At 34.3% G+C, this 6939-nt stretch overlaps 1 pseudogene; it reads left to right on the top strand.

The window, feature by feature from the left end:
* The first annotated feature begins 2600 nt into the window (after positions 1 to 2600).
* The window catches only part of LOC137640894 (uncharacterized), a 6931-nt pseudogene continuing 2592 nt past the window's right edge, over positions 2601 to 6939 (top strand).

Below are 6939 nucleotides of genomic sequence, written 5' to 3'. Positions count from 1 at the left end.
AAGATAGGCATGGGTAGCCAGATCATCTAGAATCACTTTCCAACACTATGAAATTATAAGTTTTGCGACACTACTTGCCAATTCCTTACGGTAACATGACTAAGCAAAAAAATGCAAAACAAATAAAAAGGGGCACTCGCGGAAAAATGGCCATTCTAATATACGGCATTTCAGAAAAAAAAAATTTCAGCCACGTGCTAGGCAAACCATCAAGGCACATTTTCCCACAAATAAACATATAAATGAATCATTACTCTGTGATAGTTCCTTAGTACGTAGTAATTTTGAAAGAAATGGGAAAAAACGAAAAAATGGCAATCACGGGAAAATCGAACACATACCTATATATACGCCATATCTGGCTAAAAAAAAAGATAGGCATGGGTAGCCAGATCATCTAGAAACACTTTCCAACACTATAAAAATATAAGTTTTGCGACACTACTTGCCAATTCCTTACGGTAACATGACTAAGCAAAAAAATGCAAAACAAATAAAAAGGGGCACTCGCGGAAAAATGCCCAACATTCTAATATACGGCATCTCAGATAAAAAAAAAAGACATGCACGTGTTAGCCCAACCATCAAGGCACACTTTCTAACACATAAACATGAAAGAAAAATCAATAATATACGGCAATTCCTTACTACGTACTAATTTTTACAAATATTGAAAAAAAACAGAAATTGGCAACCGCAGTTAAATACCCAATATACCAATAACTACGTCGTATCTGACAAAAACAAAATCACGCATGGGTAGCCAGATCATTTAGACACACTTTACAACACTAAAAAAGCAAAAGTTTTACGACACTATTTGACAATATCTTACGGAAAATGACTTGGTAAAAGAATGAAAAAAAAATGAAAAAGGGGCACTCGCGGTAAAAGGCCCAACATTCTAATATACGGCATCTCAGATAATAAAAAAGACATGCACGTGTTAGCCCAACCATCAAGGCACACTTTCTAACACATAAACATGAAAAAAAAATCAATAATATACGGCAATTCCTTACTACGTAGTAAATTTTTACAAATATTGAAAAAAAAACAGAAATTGGCAACCGCAGTTAAATACCCAATATACCAATAACTACGTCGTATCTGACAAAAACAAAGTCACGCATGGGTAGCCAGATCATCTAGACACACTTTCCAACACTAAAAAAGCAAAAGTTTTACGACACTATTTGGCAATATCTTACGGAAAAATGACTTGGCAAAAAAATGAAAAAAAATTAAAAAGGGGCAGTCGCGGTAAAATGGTCCTCGTGGTGATGAACTACATTTTAACTAAAAAAAAAATCATGCACATGGTAGCCAAACAATCAACCAAGACTTTCCACAACTGATAACCTATACAAGTTGCACCATTCTACGACAATTTCATAATACGTAATAACTTTGATAATTATGCAAATTACCTTAGAAGGGTAAACTCGGTCGCGCTCGACCCCGACGCGTCTCAGAAATCGGGGAAGGAGTACAGCTACAGCAATGCACATCTGGACACTACTAGAGCGTGTAGGGGAGACACCTACTGCAGGTCGATCACCCACAAATTCAGTCACGGGGGTGAGTCACGTGAGAAAAACCTCTTTTTTTTTTGACGCTCGGGGTTGCGGACGACCCACCGTACCTTTCCAGGGTTAAATGACTTGTTAGATGTACCATTTTCCTTACCTGGGGCAAAACCTATCATCATGGATCTACCATCTTCGGCCCACTCGACAATTTCAAGAGTGTACCCACATTTCAACCCACGTGTCATCTAATACTAATACGAGTTGTTCTATTTATTGTTAATAAATGAATAATTTTGTAGCTCTTTTTACTAAAATACCAGTCTAGCTAAAGTGTTAGGTAACAAGCTCTTAATTCATTTCCATCTGCAAATAAAAGCTTGACAATTGGCGCAGTGAGTAGGATCATTTGCAGAGTTGCTAGACATTTTAACTTATATATGATTTATAATTACAGTTTACTGCTGACAACTATGTGAACTTCTTTACGTGTGAAGGTTGGTGGATTTCATTTAAATGTTCTGCAAGGTTTGTGGCCTATCACTGGAAGTAATATCACTGGAGTTAAGGTAAAGTTCTGTCTATGTTGTTTCTTTTGTGTCTGGCGAGTTGTCATGTGAAAGCGCTTTATTGAAAGTGGAATAAATTCTCGTTGTGGTGCAATATAAATTTGTATTAGTTCGTGAAGTCATATTACGTGCTAGGAAAAGGTTGAGGTCGGGAAGTGAATTAGATACTGTATCGTTATCCTATTTATTCCAGCTAATTCAGTCCAAATGATTGTAGAGCTTGTTAGGTGTAATGTTAGTTTAATGTTCCTTTAAGTTCCGATTGTTTTCTCATCCTTGAATATTCCTATTGTTTATTCAGTTTCTTTATGCTAGTTTTTTTTGGCATGGAAATTTTTGTCATTAATGGTGGAAAACCCATAATAGACATTGGTTATCATTGAAGTACTACTTTTAAAGTCGAGTTCATGATTAGCCATATTTCATAATTTAATGTTTTACTAATACTTATTATATAGTGTTGTGTTTTTTTTTATCAACTGTGTGCTTACCCTTCATTATTATGGATCTTGCTGATTTGATGGATAAGACTAACCTGGACAGGTATGATGGGTCGTACACGACCCCTACAGCATGTTCAAAACCTTTTTTCCCCATAAATCATCAGCTGTCTCGAATATGGAAGTGATCAACCTGCAAGGGGTGACTAGTCTACATGCCATTGTCTGCTTTAAGACTGATTTTCGTCTAACTTCCCTCCTTCCCCGTTTTTTTACCCCCCCCCCCCAGGGGTCGACCTCGACCCTGAAATACCTTTATATGGGTAAGTGATCAAACAGCAAAGTTATTACATAATTATAAATTGTCGAACAGTGTTGATACTTGTTTGGTTCTTTATAGTTGGAAAGTGTGGGTGGATGATGTGTCTACCACTTGCATGACATTGGTTTTGGCTTAGATGCCATATATTGCCATGAGGTCCATTTTCCCTCAAATGCTAATTTCTGATTTTTTTTTATTTTTTGCAAATTTCTGATTTTTTTTCTATTCATGTTGAATTTAGCTTCTATAATGGCCAGCAGGCAGTATTCCCTCGGCATGGATGTCATCAACGTACTTCTAATGGAGTTAAAAAGAGATGTTGATGATAATATGGAGCTTGCAACCTCATGTGTTTGATATTAATTTCTCTGATAATTTCTCCTTCCTATTTGTCAATATTTTTCTTATGTGTATTAGGTACTTGAAATTGATTTATATAGTGTTTTGTTATTATTATTATTATTATTATTATTATTATTATTATTATTATTATTATTATTATTATTATTATTATTATTATTATTATTATTATTATTATCATCATTATTATTATAGATCATAGTTTATGTATATATAATAATTTGATATTATTTTACTTTTTATTGATCAGCAGTTTCTTATTTTGATTTCATTTTACTTTGATTGGTTACCGAATTGCTATTTGATATCCTTTTACTTTTATTAGTTACTAATTCTATTTTCTCTTGCTGTAAGTATGGTATAAATTTTGTGTTGGTCACATCAAGCTTCCTGAAAGGACTCACTGTCATAGCTGCCCACCTAAGACTGACAACATGACAAACACCACTTGTTTGAGGAGCAGGAAGCCTGTTTGTCTATAGCTTCAAACTGTCTTGTATCTGAACTGTACCTGATAGTTATAGCTAGGTTAAATCAATAAACTTTCTTTTTTTACTACTTGTTTGTATAAATACGGAAATCTTAATCTTTACAAAATAGATATCATCCATTTTTTATTTAAAATTTATTTCAAAGAATTTAAATTTTATATGATAAAAATAATTGTCAAACATCCAGAAAGCCATCATATCAGTTTTATTCCAATCAACTATTAATTAGATAAATAAATAACACCTTGAAATTCACATACCCATTCTTCATTTCAAGTGGTAGATTGGGCTGTAAGAGTTGTTGCGCTCTGCGGCCATTTTGTTGACATACCCGAAAGGCAAGTTGGCATATCTCTATATATTCTTGTTCTGTATAGAATTCGTGATATTTTGGTATATTTGAATGCATGAATATCATATTTTATAGGAGATACAATGATTTTCATAAGAAATTTACATTGTGAAACTAGGATGTCAAAAAATGACCTTTAGATTTCCCCGCTGATATAACAGTAAATTACATCTTAGTGCACATTTTATTATGTATTTCTGTTCTAGGATAATATGAGTTTATTCTATAACAAATTTAGCCTCTTCCTATTTCATTTGGGTACCCCAAAAAATTCATGAGATTTGGACAAATTCTTTTGGCCAAAAAAAGTTACCCTTTTTTTCTCCTTTCAGATCTTGACTTCTATGGGTCCAACTCATTTCCAGCAATTACATGCTGTTGCTTCGCCATCTAAGAAGGTGTCCCTAAAGGGATTTATGTGTGTATATGTATATTTCTATTTTTTTGTGAATATTTACGTCGTCTTTTTTTATACATAAATTTTTAATATATTTCCAATAAATAGTTATTTTGTAGATGGATACCATTTATATTTTCAGTAGTTTTTAGCATGCTTTGAAGTATATTTAGCAAGTCAAACAATAGAGATTGATGCATAACTTAATTTTTCCTGAATTTTTTTTTGGAGTCGGGGTCGCGCGCGACCGAGTATACCCTTAAAGGGGTGTCCGAGTAGCGTACCTATCCAGGGTTAAGCTTGGTATGAAAACTGCTGAAGCTCAGGAATTTATAGCAAAGCAACAGGCTAGAGAGGATAGACTAGCTGAGAGAGAGGAGAAAAGGTTTCAGTTAGAGTTGGCAGAAAAGAAGTATAGGATTTTTAAATTGGAATGTCTTGAAAGAGAAAGGGAGGAGAAGGAGGAAGTCAGGAAACATGAGTTAGCCAAAGCAGAGTTGAGAAATAGGGGTGCTATAGGTAGTGTAGATAGCGAGAATGTAATATCTTTGCCAAAAATTCCCCCCTTTGATGAGAAAATTGATGAAATTGATGTGTACATAAATAATTTGAGAAATTAGCTGGCTTTCATAAATGGGGGCAGAAAGACTATGGTACTATGCTAGGCACATTATTAAGGGGACGAGCTTTGAAAGTGTACTGTGGACTTAACCCTGCTATTGCAAGTAATTACCAGGAATTTAAGGCAGCCTTATTGAAAGCGTTTCAATTCAATCCTCAGGTATATCGAAAGAAATTTAGAGAGGGAAATATTGAAACTAATGAAAGCTTTGTGCAGTATTCATATAGATCAAGACAGAATTTTGATAAGTGGTTGAAATTAGCGGATGTTAATTAATCTTATGATGATGTCTGTGATTTTATGATCATGGATCAGTTGTTGGCTAATAGTTCAAGGGATTTGCGAACTTTTCTTTTAGAAAGGGTTTGTAAAAATTCTCATGAAATGGCGTTAGCTTCTGATAGGAATGTGATTGCTCACGGAATTACTAAATGTAGAAATTCTTAATTTAAGTCTGATAAATGTTCAGAGTTAGGAATGCAACCTAAATCTGATAAAGTGGGTGCTGATAATCTTAAAACATTGTAGTGCCACCTATGTAAAGAAATTGGGCATATTAAACCCAATTGTCCAAATAATCCTGTTAATTTTGCTCAATCTAAATCTTCTAGTATTCCTAAGATCAGTGTCGCTCTAGCTAGTGAAGAAAAACCCAAGAATGTTATTGTGGATGAGAAAGGAAGGGTTTTTAACGAAACAGTAGAGGTCTTGTTTGATACTGGGTGTAATACTGTTATTTTTAACGAAACTTTGATTCCAACACGTTATCTTGGTAAGGCTAAAACTGTGAAGGTGTATAATTTCATGGGTGTTCCAATATATCTGCTCAAAATTAGATGTTACCTTGGAAGTAAATTCTTTTCCGGTAGAGTAAATGCTATCGTAGCACCAATTAAATGTTCTGATGTAATTGTTGGGTTAATACCTGGATTGAAACAACACATACAGGCAGGAATAGAATTTTTGAGTAAAATACCTGTGCCAGATAACGAAGTAGATGTAAATAAGTTATATGTTAATGTGGTTACAAGAAAACAGAGTCTTGGGGAAACTACATTAAAAACGTTGTCTGATGTCTTGTCTGAAGTTAAAGTAAATCCAGTAGATTTTAGTAATAAACAGTGGACATGTGATTCTCTGAAGTCAATTAGGAAAAGCTTTAAGGAGGAGGAAGAAATAGCTTGCAAAGGGAGAGTTGTTAAGTATGTAGTAATTAATAAGGTGATTTATCGTAAATGTGTGCAAAGTAAAAATCAGCTGGATGTTGGTAAAATGCAAATTGTAGTTCCTCTCGAGTATAGAGAGATCGTTATGAAACTTGCACATGAATCGCTCATTTCTGGTCATTTTTCTTCTAGGAAAACTATTGACAAAGTGCTTGGTAAATTTTATTGGCAGAGGGCTAATGCAGAGATTGGTAGATATTGTAAGTCTTGTCATAAATGTCAGAAATTTGGGAAAAGAGTGAAGAAAGTGTCTTTGTGTAAAATGCCTATAGTTTCTGAACCATTCAGTAGAGTGGCTATTGATATTGTGGGTCCGATTGTTCCAGCCTCAAGTCGAGGTCACAAGTATATTCTCACAATAATTGATATAGCTACACGCTACCCTGAAGCTGTACCTCTCAGAAATATTGATACGATTACTATAGCTGAAAGTTTAGTAGAAGTATTTTGTGTAGAGTTGGGGTACCAAAAGAAATACTAAGCGACAGGGGAACTCAGTTTAAGTCAGATCTCATGGCAGAAATGCATAGATTATTATCAATTAGAACTTTATTCACAAGCCCATATCATGCTGCATGTAATGGAACTGTAGAACGGATGAATGGTGTACTTAAAAATATGTTAAAGAAAG

Source organism: Palaemon carinicauda, chromosome 5 (assembly GCF_036898095.1).
Source record: "Palaemon carinicauda isolate YSFRI2023 chromosome 5, ASM3689809v2, whole genome shotgun sequence".
Taxonomy (NCBI): domain Eukaryota; kingdom Metazoa; phylum Arthropoda; class Malacostraca; order Decapoda; family Palaemonidae; genus Palaemon; species Palaemon carinicauda.
This window is presented reverse-complemented; position numbering and strand designations above follow the sequence as displayed.